At 40.4% G+C, this 15,402-nt stretch overlaps 1 protein-coding gene and 1 pseudogene across 15 annotated transcripts in view; both read right to left on the bottom strand.

Moving 5' to 3' along the window:
- Positions 1-547: 547 nt before the first annotated feature.
- ANK3 (ankyrin 3) overlaps positions 548-15,402 on the bottom strand; it is a 332,431-nt gene continuing 317,576 nt past the window's right edge. For 11 of the 15 annotated variants that reach the window (XM_067710883.1, XM_067710879.1, XM_067710880.1 and 8 more), the window contains one exon: positions 548-1,965. The gene's annotated coding sequence lies outside the window, so the exon portion shown is untranslated. The other 4 variants (XM_067710881.1, XM_067710887.1, XM_067710890.1 and 1 more) reach the window with 3 other exon arrangements.
- LOC137209324 (non-histone chromosomal protein HMG-17 pseudogene) lies at positions 5,219-10,799 on the bottom strand (annotated as a pseudogene).

The raw sequence follows: 15,402 nt of genomic DNA, 5'->3' as shown, positions 1-15,402 counted from the left end.
CCTGGAGACCCCAGGCCTGGCTGGAGCGGGCAGGGGCAGTGTGGCCCAGCAGGTTGGGCCTTCTGGCAGTGAGACTTGTGGTTGCTAAATCTTGCTTTTCAAGAGAAGTTAGAAATTTGGGTTATTATGTGAAATCTCCCAGCTCACAAGCACGGACAGTGAATGTCAATTTAAAAACGATTGCTTTATGGGCTACAGACAACTGCTGTCTGAATGGTTCCTGGAAGTGCTCTTTTACAACTTCTGTACGTGCCAGCTGTTACAGCCCCAATTCTCCACGTTTTGGGGGGGCAGCTCATACCAGCTGTGGGCAAAGATCACTTGTCAGTCAGTCTGTAATTGTTGGCTTCTCAATGAAATGCACAGAATTTGTGTTAAGTTGGGAGTTGGCAGGGCAGGACTGAATGTTGGGGACTATCTCTTTAGTGACCACAGAGGCAGAGGCACGAAACGGGCTGGTGAGGAAGACGGCTGCGGCCAAGTGACAAGCAGTTAAAACAATTACCTTTTGCCAGAGAACACAAGGACACTGTAGAGCACAGATAGGTGAAGAGTTTAACACAATTTATTTTATGCTTAAATAATCGACTAGGTCATCCAGTGTATGGTTTCTCATACATATGTCATTAGAGCTATGTGTCAATAAATGCTGATTTTATATGAATATAATCAACAAATTAAAGAATTTCACCAAAACCCAAATAAAAATGCCCTTTAAAACACAGCAGCCTTATTAACCTAATATGACATGGCTAGAATGGTTACAAATGATTGGCTTACTGAAAGGTGTCTACATCTTACAGCCAGTACACGATACAGGAATAAGTTTACAGCGTGCTGCCATTCTACTAGCTAAGAATTTCTGTGCAGTCCACTGAAAATACCCCTGACAGGGGCCTCTTATGAGCACCATCCACCTCTAAAGCGGCAAGCATTACCCTTTTAAGCACTACCAGCACCCCCCTCCCCCTAAAGCAACTACCGTATAGGGTTTTTTTTTCATTTTTAGGTCATTTCATTGAAAAATTGGCAATAGCAACAAATATTAGATGAAGGGCTTTGTGTTTACAGATAAAATCTTCTGTGTTGCAGTATACTGTAGTGTTTGCAAAATTGGAAAAGATTTAATCAAAATAAGGTGATACACATGCATCAAAATATTAGTATTCTGAAGAAAAATTTTTTTCACAGAACTACAGAATTCCTCATTTTGGGAATTATTTAAATTTGCAGCAGATTTTAAAGATTTGTTTTTTTAAAATCAAGCTAGCAGTTTTGCGTATACAAACATTATAATTGCTAATATACAAGAATCGGTGAAGATCCCCCTACCCATCACCCCTCCTCCTTCTTTTGGGGTGAAGTCACTTGAGACCCCCGTTATGTTAAATGCATCTGCAATATTCTCTTTGTGTTCTAAGAGGCAGTGCCTTATTGACATTTATTCCATTTTTTCTGTTAGAATTTATACAGTGTTATTATTTACAGCAAAACTATAGATGTTTTAAAAAAGAAACAAATAGTGTTTATACCCTGACAGTTTGGGTCCAAGAAAAATAAGGCGAGCTGTTGTGGATTTTTAGTAATTTTAGTGTTTCTCCATGATTTGATCATTCCATCTCCTTCTGTCTCTTCTGGCGGCAGGAATTTCTTCCTTTTGTAAATGACACCAAATTACTTGAGATAAACTGGTAACAGCATGGCTTCTCGTATATACACTGCATTGCTAATTGCACACGTGCCAATCCTGGGAATGAAAGTGAATTTTCATGCTCTGTAAATTGGCTCATGCTAAATTAAAATGTGGGTGGTTTTCTTTTCCTTTTTTTCTTTGTGCATAAAAAAAAAATCATGCCATTAATGTGTGGAAGCAGCAAACACACACACCCTTCTCCGTAAATTTTTACTTCCTGCTGACTTATCTTCCATGAATTTCTCAATACTGGCAATAAAAACAATATGATCCTGTGGATAGAGAAACAATAGGTGGTGAGTTTAGCTTTTTCCCCCCCTTCCTTTTATTTATTTATTTATTTTAAAGAACTTGCCAAAATCTTCCTTGCCATTCAGCAGAAATGCCTCAGAGAATGGGGGCCCTCAATTTCTTAATGGCGTGGTTTAACATACTTTTGACTGAGGCGATTTGCTAGATGCCTCAGGGAACAAAGCCCTGAAGTGTGCTAGAAAGCTCTTGGAAGGCAATGACCTTCTCTGGGTGACCCTGTCCCCTCCACAGAAGATCGTTTCCCGTATTAGGGGTTTCAGGGATGGAGTCGGAAAGATCCTCTTCTAGTTCTGAAGTCTCTGACGCTCAGGTCACTCACTCAGGTACTGGGGAAAGCCATTTGCAGACCTCTGGGCCTCAGTCTTATCTGTGAAGTAAGGAGGCTGACAAAGGTGCTCTGAGATTTCCATCCAAATGTCTGGGGTTTTCAAGGGCACACGGGGCCAGGGGTACGGAGTCAGGATGCAGCATCTCGGTCATGCCTCTGTGTTGTATAATAAACCTCTCACCCTGCAAAATGCAGCCTTTCAAGAAGGGAGAACAGTGTCCTTACTTCATTTACTATGAAATTGCTTTTCCATATGCAAATTCAAATGAAAGACTATCTTCTGCCATTGCAAAGAATACCTTCCCTTCTCCTGCCTCATGTCAGTCATGACAGGATAAATCAATTTTATTTGAGCTTTTTCATGGACACTCCACTAAGAACATCTTGCCCTACTGGATAATACCTGCATAAAGTTATCAGTGTTTCAGAGCCAGTCTTAATAAGTCAAAATAAATCAACATCCTTTGGCAGAGGTTTTCATACTCTTGTGCAGTATTGTTCTTGGTAGGAACTCCTCCTCCATAAAACAAAGTTCTTCCTTCGTATGTCCCTTCCTCCCCAGCAGTGTGAAAGGGTGACACCTGAATGCCTGCCCGAGAACAAGACATAGGCCCTAGAGAAAAGGCGAGTCAGGCAAGATGAATTTTGGGAACAACCCTGTTCACTCCCATACATGCAACAGACTATTTTTGCAGGTCCAGGAGAACCTCTAGAATTCTGCTTCTGTTGGGGCCTAAAAGTGTTCTCAGTGACCTTGAGGTTGCTTACTTACCCCAGACAAGTTTCTTTCCCTTTAGGTGGGTCACCCAGGCTACCTTGGCTTCTGTAAACATGTTAGTACAGCACTTCCTCTGTCTGCCCCACCGTGGTCCTGCCTTCCTTTTTTGTATTAAAAGTGGCACTGACCTCCATGCCCCAGGTCACTAAAGCTTGGAGCCAAGAATATCAAAGTATCAATTCCTTCTGGGGTGATTTCAACACCTGCCCCACTCCCATGACTCTGCAGAGGTTCCAGAGAAGGAAAGTGACTCATTTGGGCAGGCCATGTCCCAGAGAATGTGCAAATCCGAGTAAGAAGATCAGGATTTTCTCACCTCTGCTTTCACCATCTATTCCTAACCTTCCAGGCACCAGGCTTCTCAGACGCTCCTATGATAATGTTACCCTGGTGATCTCACTTTGTTTTCTTAGCGAGAATTCTTAGCAATTTTTTTCTAATTGACCCTCCCCCCAACTTTTTACAGCTTAACTGATACATCATTTATATACCATATCATTCATCTATTATATATAGCTTGATAATTTTTAGTAAATGTATATAGATGTGCAGTCATCACTACAGCCCAGTTGAACTTTTTTTGTTTTGCTTCATCTTCCAAAAACCAGTCCAGCTTCCCAATTAATCTTGCAATAAGAAGCAAGGTCTTTCTCTTAGCACCTCAATGCACGCGAACATTATCTTTCTAGAAATAGTGGATATGTTTCTATAATTAAAAAAAACTATTATGCCCATTTATATTCAGGTATAATGTGGGTGATAGTTTAAAAGGTTGGGTGTTACTTGCCCTTATAAATCTCTCTTGTTCTTGGTCACGCAATCAGGGTGTGTAGGCCCCAGCTACACGGGGTGCAGGAAGGTTATTCACTGGGCAAAAGCCTATACCAAGTACAGTGTTGCACAAAAAGCATGAGCGCTTTGGCTGACTGGCTGTGGACCTGTTACAGAATACTGACAGTGTATAAACTGTGATGAGATTGCCATCTGATGGAAAGGTGCAAGGGCAGGATCCATCAAGATGACATTTCAGAAATAGAATTTGAGTCATCTTCTCTTTCCGGGTTTAGACAGTGGATCTGAGAGAGAAGCATTTGCATGGAGGAATCTGTCTGTCCTTGGGTTTTCATGCTTTTCAAACCCAAATGTAGTGGAAAACAAGGCAGAAAACCAATCGTTCCATTTAGTCATTTCACTATACATTTTTTAAAATTTTAAGAAACATTTAAAATATAGAAAAACAGCTATTCATCGGATTCTCATGGTTATATTTCAGGTTATATTTCACAGATGAATGTTGTACTTTCCATGTCACATTTTCAAGTCAGGAATATATTTAGGTTAAAACCAACCTTTCCTCTATAGGTTCACATACTGGTGGTATTTAGCCCCTAGTGGCTAGCTAAAACAAACCCACCAACAACCCCCCCCCCCCGCTCCACACACACCCCCTTACGCCTTTAGCGCTCTGCAGTTCATCCCAATAAACCTTTTCATGCTTAATGACCATACTCTCCACTGAAAAGCACTGTTTGACAATCTCCACTGCTTCTCAAACTTGGGTACACATTAGAATTATCTGGGGAGATTTAAAAAATCCCAGTGTCCAGGCCACTTCCCTTACCAGTTTATTTAGAATTTCTTGGGGTGGTGCCCAGCATCAAACACTTAAAAAAGAAAACCAAAAAACCTCTGTAGATGATTCCGATGTTCGGCCAAGATTAAGGGCCAGTGATACATTCTGGAGCAGCACTTCCCAAAGCTTAAAGTGCATACGTATCACCCCGGGATCTTCAAATGTGGATGCTGGTCGAGGAGTCAGGGTGAGCCCAGAGATGCTGCGTTTCTAACAAGACTCCCAGGTGATGGCGATACTGCTGGTCCACAGACCATACTGGAGGGTCTAGAGGATCTAGACTACAGGCCAGTCATCAGCCCGTTGGTTTCTAACTTCCTTTTCTTTGCTCATGATTTCATTATCCACTTATAATCCCCTGCTGTCATCTTCATTTACCTCTAACTTCTCTTTACTCTTCAGGTGTGTTTCAAATGCCATCTCCTTGAAAGTGTGGTCTATCTTCTCCCTAGTGAGATCCACCTTTGCAGGCTCTTTTTTTTTTTTTTAATATTTATTTATTTATTTGGCTGTACTGGCATGCAGGATCTTTAGTTGCATGCAGCATGTGGGCTCTACTTCCCTGACCAGAGATCAAACCCAGTCCCCCTGCATTGGGAGCGCAGAGTCTTAGCCACTGGACCACCAGGGAAGTCCCTGTAGGCTCACTCTTACTCATCTTTAAAGACTTAGCTGTGTTATGCCCTAAGGAAAGTCTTTTCTGATATGCCTTCCCTATAGCCCACTGAGAACAGAGAATTTGTTATTCTAGTTCTCTTCCTAACCCACCTCTCTCTTTCCTTTCCTTCTCCTTTTCTCTCTCTCTTCTTAAGGAAGTCATGGAGCTAAAAACATTTTTTCCTAAGCATTAATTCTAACTACTTTATGTAATCATAATAAACTACTGCACCATTTAAAAATAATTCCCAGTTTGTGTAGATTTGTTCTTCAACTAATACCAATAAGTGGGACTTAATTTTTGTTTGTTCTTTTCTAGTGACTTGTGATTAAAAAAATATCTGAGGTCACAGGGCCAGTTTTACAAAAATGAAAAGTAATTACTGGTAAAGTACTGATGTACATGTTGGCTATAGAAGAAAAATATAACCCTAATAAAGTATAGTTAACTTAGTAGTACAACTAATAATGTTGTTATTATTAACAGGCACTGTTCTAAGGTGGAACTCATTTAATCCTAATAACAGCGAGGTACTATCTCTTCCATTTTACAAATAAGAAAATAGAGCCATACAGCTATTATACTGGTGGCACATTTAGTACATGGGCGAGCCAGAATTGGAAGTCAAGCCACCTGGCTCTAGACCCCTGCTTTTGGTTAATTAGGGATTTTTTTAAAGGGAAAGAAAAATGAAAAACGCTACATAAAAACATTATCTACTTCAGATGGATTCTGGAAAAGATTCTGGAGGGCAGGGTCCTGAATCTGGAGTGAAGCAATGCAGACCATAGTTCTGACTTCCTGGAAGCAGAATCAGGAGGTCTAGGTCACAAACCGAACATGTCATTTATTAACTATAGCTTCGGCGATTTTGCTCTCTCTCCTTAGTAAAGAGGAATGAGAATACCTATTTTAATGATTTCCCAGGGCTACTGTGAGAAACGAGTCATAGGAAATAATTGAAAGTGTTCTGAATTATAAACCGACGTGACACGCAGAGGACTTCAGCGATGCTGCTGTCCCGACCTCTCCCACTGTTGTGCTCTAGCACACCTGGCGGCTGCTGCTCTGTCCACTGGCCTCCTGAATCCAGGCTCTTCGGGTGCTAGTCTCGGCTCTTGTCTCACCTCTCTCTTTTTAAAAAATCTACATCATTTTTAAAGAATTGAAGTAGAGTTGATTTACAATCTTGTGTCAGTTTCACGTGTACAGCACAGTGATTCAGTTATATATACACATATATTCTTTTTCAGATTCTCTTCCATTGCAGGTTATGACAAGCTATTAAGTAGAGTTCCCTGTGCTATGCAGTAGGTCCTTGTTGTTTACCTGTTTTATATACAGTGGTGTGTATATGTTCATCCCAAGCTCCTGATTTATCTTCCTGCCCCCACCTCTTAGCACTACTAATAATAGCTGAATTTACTGAGGGCTTACTATGGGCTTGCCAGTCACTGTTAAGTGATTTACATGGATTCACTTGTTTAATTCTAACGACAGTTCTGTGAGATATGTTACTCTTATCCTAATAGAGGTGAGGAAATTAAGGCACAGAAGTGAAATAAGCTGGCTAAGCTTACACAGCTAGTAAGCGTGTGATTTACGTTCACTCAGGCCACTTCTGTAACCACGTTAAGATTGCTAGCCCAGATTTCTCTTCCTCATCACTGACAAATATTTAAGGCACTACAGATTGACCTATTTCAGTCCCGAATTTTGTTTTCCTTTTCTTAGCTTCTATATTTTTGTTAGTAGTTACACACAGGATCACAACCCTCACTCCCTCTGTGGAATTAATCTGGTTGTTATACTTCTGAAATGTCCCTCACATCAGCCCTCTCCTTTCTGTCGTCTCTGCCCAGGATCAGGCCCTCATCCTGTCTCATAACTGGGGTCCTCGTGTTCAAACTCTCCTCACCACTAACTCCCTCTCCTACCACTAGGGTTACCTAAATCCCAACTGACTGTATTATTCTCCTTCGACAACACTTCCAGTGGTACCTTACTGTCTCTGGGATAAAGGCCAAACTCCTGAGCATAGCACATATCACACTGCCCAGTCTTAAATCCTACCCTTTCTTCAAAAGCCAGTTCAAATATGCACTTCAAGAAGCTTTGCAAGATCTCCTCCATTGGTGTTTACTACATCTTCCAGTGGATTCTCCTAGCGATATTTTTATATCTTTTATCATAGCTCTGTGCTTTGATTTGTGTAACTTACTATCATGTTTGCCTCTTGGACTAGACTGTACAGTTATATACCCTCAAGTGAGTGGTGATGCTGGGGATAATGTCTTTTTTTTTTTTTTAATATATTTTTAAAAATTGAAGTAGAGTTGATTAACAATGTTGTGTTAGATTCAGGTGTACAGCAAAGTGATTTAGTTATATGTATATGTATTCTTCTTCAGATTCTCTTCCCTTATAGGTTATTACAAAATATTGAGTATAGTTCCAGGTTCTATACAGTAGGTCCTTGTTGATTATCTATTTTATATCCAGTAGTGTGTATATATCAATCCCAACCTCCTAATTTGTCCCTCCCCCTCTCCTCCCTTTGGTAACCATATGCTTGTTTTCTATGTCTGTGAGTCTCTGTCTTGGAAATAAGTTCATTTGTATCTTTTTTTTTTTTTTTTTTAAGAGTTCACATGTAAGTGATATCATATGATATTTATCTTTGTCTGGCTTACTTCACTTAATATGATCATCTCTAGGTCCATCCATGTTGCTGCAAATGGCATTATTTCATTCTTTTTTTAATGGCTGAGTAATATTAGGATAATGTCTTCAATGCTGGACTCCCCCGACCACCTACACAGTGTGTGTCACAAACTAAGAAGTAAAGGGGCTCTAAATGTGCATGGTCAGTTATTTACAAAAGCTTATCAGCTAATCTGCATTATAGGAAAGTTTCTTTCATCCACTGATACTAAACTGCATGGATTAAAATATTTTGGGTAAAACCAAACAAATATACTAGAGGACCAGGGGCACAGGGGAAAAAATGAGCAAGAACCAGCAGAAACAGTCCTGCACTGGGTTCCAATTTAGAATTATTATACACAGAATATGAGAGAACTACATTTATAATGCATAAAGGAATAAAAGTAAGATTAGAAATATCTTCAGAAAAGAATATGCTATGAAAAAAATTTAAAAGTATATACTAGAGGGCCGAGGCTGAATATGATTATAGATTAGAGGAGCTAGCACAGCTTGGAGATCTCTAGGAAGGAAGAGGTCAGAGGCAACCCTTTACAGCTCTCTATTCCTCTTCAAAATGTTGTTCTTTGGGGCTCGATCCTGAGCCCCTTCTTTGCTCACTTTCACTTTCTCCCTAGGTAATCACACCTATTCTCTGGTGTTCCCTTTCTCTGATATTCAGTATTCACCTCTTTAGTGATAACACTCACATTTTTATACGCCTAGTCCAACCTTTCCTCAAAGCTCCAGACTTGTGTATCGACAAAAGCCTGAGTGCTTGATATTCTTCTTAAAACCCATCCTGTTTCTTTTTCCACCGCCCACCTGCTTACCCTTGAAACCTTGAGTCAAGGCATCATCCTTGACTCAACCCTTCTTCTCCATCCTAACCCCAAGCCATCAGATACTGTTGACTTTCCTAAAACTGCTGCCCAGGTCCTAGCCCTGCCACCATGGTGGCCTAGCTGGACTACAGCAATAACCTCCTAGCTCACCTCCTTCAGTTTATTCTTGTTTTCCCTCCAATCCTTCTCTACATAGCTGGTGTGCTTAAAAAAATAAGTAAAACATCAGGTCAGACTCTTGCTTGAAATCTTTCAAAGGCTTCACATTTTTTTTAGAATGAAATCCAAATCCTATATTCTGGCCTATGATGAGGCATTTCTCACTTCATCATGGGCCTGCCTCACCCCCCACCAGCTCATCAGGCTCTGTTACACTAATCTTCTTTCATTTCCTCAAACGTGTTAGGCCTTTTCCTGCCTCAGGGCTCTTGCACACTTTGTACTCTCTGCTGGAGTCCTCTTCTCCTTCTCCCCATTCTTTACATTGTTGGCACCACCTACGAGGTCTTAGCATAAATGTCATGACTTCCGAGGGACTTTCCCCAGCCCCCAAGTCTAAATATGTTTCTGTGCTACTCTTCCATTGGATCTTGGAGTTTGCATTTTTAGCCCTTAAACAATTCATGTTCCATCTCTTTCCCCCTTGCATGCTGAGAGATGCAGAAGGGCAGGGGCCGTGGAGGTTTTATTCACCACTGTATATTATTACTAGCCTTTTCGCTCTAAACAAGGTGGAAGGTCAAGTCCTTTTTTTTTTTCCAAACTGTATCCAGCTTTATTAAAGATACTTTTCATAAACAATCGTGGTATTTCAGGCAGGACATGGGCAGACAATCGTTAACAGTATACAACAACTTTCAAACTCCCTTTTGCAATGGACTACCAAAATCAGAAAGCCACTATAAAACCCCATGAAGTCTTCATGTGATGCTCTGAACAGGGAAAGTTTAGAGTGAGGGTTGACACTTCACATTTAGTATGTTGTTTAACAACTTTTCACAAGCCGACCCTGACTTTCAGGAAATGGAAATGAAAATGGCAAAAGTATCAATCTGAAGATCCACAATCTAAAGAAGGAGCCGCTGCTCTTTTGAGGGACGCTATCTCAGTGGTGACAATGCAAAGTCCAGATTGCCTGACATACTGGTAACCAACTTTGGGAGGTCAGGTTCCAACAGGTCTCTGGGTTTAAGAGAGTCAAGTCTATGCTGAAGGTGGAGAGGGAGAAGAGGACATAAAAACTAATTTTAGTTTTTCCACACCACAAGGCGTTTGTGCCAAGGTGGCTACTGTGTGTCAACATCAAGGAACCCCTCCTTCCTGGGAACCAGGAGGAAGTCTCTCAAAACCAGATGGGAAAGGTGTTTCTTTCCCATGTCAATCCAGCTTCAGAGACAATCTATTAGTGACATGTGCTCTTCCCCCAAAAAACAACAACGAAGTGTTCTGTATGCTAACAACATAGCTTAAAAGAAAAAAAAGTAAAACAAAATTCTGCATTTTTATAAAACTTGATTAAAAAATAGTATTTCAAACTGTACAGTCACCAGAAGTACACAGTTGTCAAAAATGCACACTTGGCCTCTCCAGCACCCTCAGCTTTCTGTGCCTGGTCTGTTTTGGCATCTCCGTTTTCTGCAGGGTTATTCCCATCCTTGCCAGCATCAGCTTTCCCCCTTTTCCTTTTGGGTACTTTCTCTCCCTTCTTTGCAGGGGTCTTTTTAGGCTTGGGCTCTGGCTTTGGAGGAGCAGGTTTAGCAGATAACCTTGCAGGTCTTCTCTGTGGTTCATCCTTCACCTTGGTTTTATCTCGTTTAGCATCCCCTTCAGCCTTTCTCTTGGGCATGGTGGTGACGGCGGCGGGACGTAGGTGCTGGACACGGGGATGCAGTGGCGCGCGGCTTTGGCCAGTGCAGGGGTCGCTCTCGCCTCTTCTTCACACTGCTGGCCAAGTCCTTTTTAGAAGGCGTGAATGAAATGAGTCAACTTTTTGGCCTCAGATAAAGTGTTTCCCCCGGCAAGCCTCGTGCTGTTGCTGCTGCTCTTGGCTTCCATGTGGCTGTGAGATCCTGAGCATTTCCCTAAAAGAGGTTTACAATACAGCTGTTCCAGTCTTTTCCAACGTGTGTCTGGGGTACCTCCGTTGTCACAGCCTCACTAATCAGCTAATGGTATTTTTGAAGGTTATGGCTATGAAGTTTTGCTTTATTTAAAAAAACTAAACCAAAAAACTGAGTACTTTCACTGTGTATTGTATGAAGAAATTAACTACAGTTTGCGTTTGTACGTACATTTGATTCAAAATTTGCTTTTAGGTTTCTGATAATCATCAAGTACTATTCAACTATTAATATGAGTAATAGTTAAGAGCTAGGCTCTGGTTAAGTTAAAATTTTATCCTTTTGCTCATTAACTATAGGACCTTGGGTAACTCATTTAATTCTTCTAAGCTTCAGTTTCCTTGTTTATTAAAAAAGAGATAATAGTACTTACGTTATAGCATTGTTTTGGGGACTATATGAGGTAATGTATGTAATGATCTTACCTAGTACCTGGCATACAGTAATCTTTTATAGAATATGACTATTATTATTATTATTCTAACTAATTTTAGAAAGACAGCTTAGTGGAATCGGACACTAGGTGAAGTGTCAATAATCTTGAGGCCAAGTCCTAGTTCTTCCAGTCACAGCTGTTTGAAAGAAGAAATGTCAGATGACCTCTCCAAGCCATAGTATCCTCATCTGTAAAAGGTAGCAATCAAAATCGGTCTCCTCTTCCTGGAGGCTTGTTTGAAGGATTAAATAAGACAAAAATGTAAATGCGTTTTATAAACTATAAATCACTATATATTACGTATAAATTTTATACTTATTTTAAGCCATCAGCTTTTCCCTTACATTAAAAATAGGATGGCTGTGACTCAGTATTAAAGAAAAGCAGGTATAGGGTTCAGATAGCTCAAAATTCAACTGGTTACAAAATGCAGAATAAAAATTTTGATGTCACCATCTGAGACTCAGTGAAACTGGGTCACATTCCATGTGCTTAGTTGTTCTTTAAAAAAAAAAGACAGCAGGGCCATAAGAACTTTCAATATACTTGCAAATTGATTTTTCCAGAGCACACATTCAGTGTCCTGGAATTCCAGGCAGTCTTCTTGGACTCATTTCCTAAATTCACTTATGAAAGGCAAATACCACCCTGGAGAGTAAAATGAGGCTTGCAGTCAAATCGCTGTTCTTTCCATCTGACACATTAAGTTTGCTTTATGCTGAAGCTATTTTCACATTCATATGAATTCTCCTAGTGAGTTTCTCTGTCCTTTGAGTGGTGTAGCAAGTGAGCCAAGGCCCTGCCAACTGCTTTACAGGGTGGATTATTTATCATCTTAAAGTCTCTTGTACATTTAGTGACCTAGTCATTTCTGTATTAATTCACTCTAAAGGCCCCTGGAAGCACAGCACTGTCATATATTTTTTGGTATCATTTATTCATAGATATTAGGTATATATTACTCTAGAAAAATGGCTCAGCTGGTGTCAATAACCTTTTTGGTTCTGTCCCACCCAGAGTCTGAGTCTATTACTGAACAAGTTGCTAAACTTTTAGGGGCATACTAAAGCTGACTGAAGTCTCTTCTAGGTTTTTTTTTTTTTTTTTTTGCGTTATGCAGGCCTCTCACTGTTGTGGCCTCTCCCATTGCGGAGCACAGGCTCTGGATGTGCAGGCTCAGCGGCCATGGCTCACGGGCCTAGCCGCTCTGTGGCGTGTGGGATCTTCCCGGACCAGGGCACGAACCCGTGTCCCCTGCATTGGCAGGTGGACTCTCAACTACTGCGCCACCAGGGAAGCCCTCTTCTAGTTTAATTTATCAGAATTGCTTAAACAGCAATTTAAGACTGCAAAATCATGCTTAGTGTTTTATTAATCTGCTGTATAGCCAAAGCAGTCTTGAGAAAGAAGGACAGAGCTAGAGTTATCATGCTCCCTGACCAGACTATACTACAAAGCTACAGTAATCAAAACAGTATGGAACTGGCACAAAAACAGACACATGGATCAATGCAACAGAATAGAGACCCCAGAAATAAACCCACACACTTATGCTCAGTTAATCTATGACAAAGCAGGCAAGAATATACAATGGAGAAAAGACAGTCTCTTCAATAAATGATGTTGGTAAAACTGGACAGCTACATGTAAAAGAATAATATTAGAACATTTTCTCACAACATATTAAAAAAAAACCCTAAAAATAGATTAAAGACCTAAAAGTAAGACTGGAAACCATAAAAGTCCTAGAAGAAAATATAGAATACTCTTTGACATAAATTGTAGCAATAGTTTTTTGGATCTGTCTCCTAAGGCAGAGGAAACAAAAGCAAAAATAAACAAATGGAACAGAGGAGTGGATAAAAAAAGATGTGGTACATATATACAATGGAATATTACTCAGCCATTAAAAATGAAATTCTGCCATTTTCAACAACATGGATGGACCTGGAGGGTATTATGCTTAGTGAAAGAAGTCAGAGAAAGACAAATACTCTGTTATTACTTATATGTAGAATCTAAAACATATCCAAATGAATATAACAAAACAGAAATAGACTCACAGATATAGAGAACAAACCAGTGGTTAACCAGTGGGGAGAGGGAAGGCAGGAGGGGCAAGACACGGGTAGGGGATTAAGAGGTGCAAACTACTATGTATAAAATAAATAAGCTACAAGCATATATTGTATAGCACAGGGAAATATAGCCAATATTTTATAACAACTTTAAATGGAGTATAATCTATAAAAATTTTGAATCACTGTGTTGTACATCTGAAACTAATATTATAAATCGTCTACACCTCAATTTAAAAAAAATCTTGTATATGTCTTTTACCAGATTCAGCTGTAAGACACGCATAATGGGTGGGTTCATTCTAGATATTGCTACACTGATGTCATCCTTAATTTTCTCATCTCTCACCCTTGTCATCTGACAAAAAGCAATTCATGTCGCTATCTCTCGAGTCAGCCTACCTCTTACCATCCTTACTGCCCAAGCCAGCATCTTCAGTAGTTTAATAGGTTTTCTGCTCATCCATTATTGCCACCTCCAATTCATTCTGTGCCCTGCAGCTAGAGTGTGTGATGAGAACCTAAACTTTTAGTGAAAAAAGGCTTATGAGGCCCGGATATTCCGATTTTTCCTACCTCTCCAGACACAATGACAAAACCTTCTGCAGGCTACACCGACCTGTTCTCCTTTCTTGTTTCTTCCCAGTTCTGGCCTTTGCAGAACGCTAGAGCCTGTGCCTAGGAGGCTACCCCAAACACCATCAAATTTCCTCCCCTTCATCCAGATGAATCCTGTTCATCCTTTAAAACTAATCTCAAGCATCATTTTCTTAAGGAAACCTTCCCTGTCACCCTCAGACCAGGTCAGATCTCCAGTTAACAGGGTTGAGTGTGTGGGCTCCAGAGGCAGCCTGTTAGGGTTTGTATCCTGTTTCTGCCACTTTTTATTTAGGTGACCTTGGGCAATTTGGGGCCTGTTAAATGGGGATGATAAAGGCACCGATCCAAGTGAATTAAATGAAGAGTACACCTGAAACACTGGAAGAGTACGTATGGATAGCAAATACTGTTACTTCCAGAGCACTCTGCAGTTCTTAGGAGTTTTCTCAATGCCTTAAATACTGAAGTGACTGACTACCGTTAAATCTCCAAAACGTAAGGTCAGCGAGGGCCAGTACCTCCCTAGTGCTGTTTACCAATGATTTCCCAGTGCCTAGGCAGAAAGCGTCACAGAGAGGAAGGGAAATAAATCTTTAAGTGAATAAATAAAGAAGAAGCTGTTTTTGGAGGTGGAGGGATTAAGAATTTCTTTGGGCCTTAGTTACAGTTACCTTGCATACAAAATTTGGGGCAGTGAGACTCCGTGATTTCTCAATTCCTTACAGCAGCACTCCAAGTACCAGGATTCTGGTAACTGGGGAACAGTTGATGAGTGAAAGTGGAAACTGGGATCTGTTTGCTTTGTTACTTGGGGCTAGGAGAACTGTTGGTGAGCAGCCCTAAAGGACTCATCCTGCTTTACCTCACAGACTTACACAGAGCTTTTCAAAGCTCTATCAATGGGCTTTTGAATTGTAGCTACATAGAAAGAAACAGCACAAAGTTCAGAAAACAGTGTTAGAGGAAAATATCCTTCTCCGTGAAGAAAAGTTCAGACAACCTTAAACAAAGCTCACTAAACATTTTAACTTAGAAAACATAGTAGTGCCATTAACCTCCTATTTCATTTGCTTTGGTTTATACAGAATATCTGAAGTAGGATATAGGGATTTTGCTCATTTAAGCTTGGCAACCACTGTATTTCAACCAAAATTATATTCTTAGGTGCTGTTGTGGTAAAATGGTGAAAAGCTGGTCAATACAAATCTCCAAATA

Source organism: Pseudorca crassidens, chromosome 16 (genome assembly GCF_039906515.1).
Source record: "Pseudorca crassidens isolate mPseCra1 chromosome 16, mPseCra1.hap1, whole genome shotgun sequence".
Lineage (NCBI taxonomy): Eukaryota > Metazoa > Chordata > Mammalia > Artiodactyla > Delphinidae > Pseudorca > Pseudorca crassidens.
Note: the sequence above shows the minus strand (reverse complement) of the source record. Positions and strands in the feature narration are given on the sequence as shown.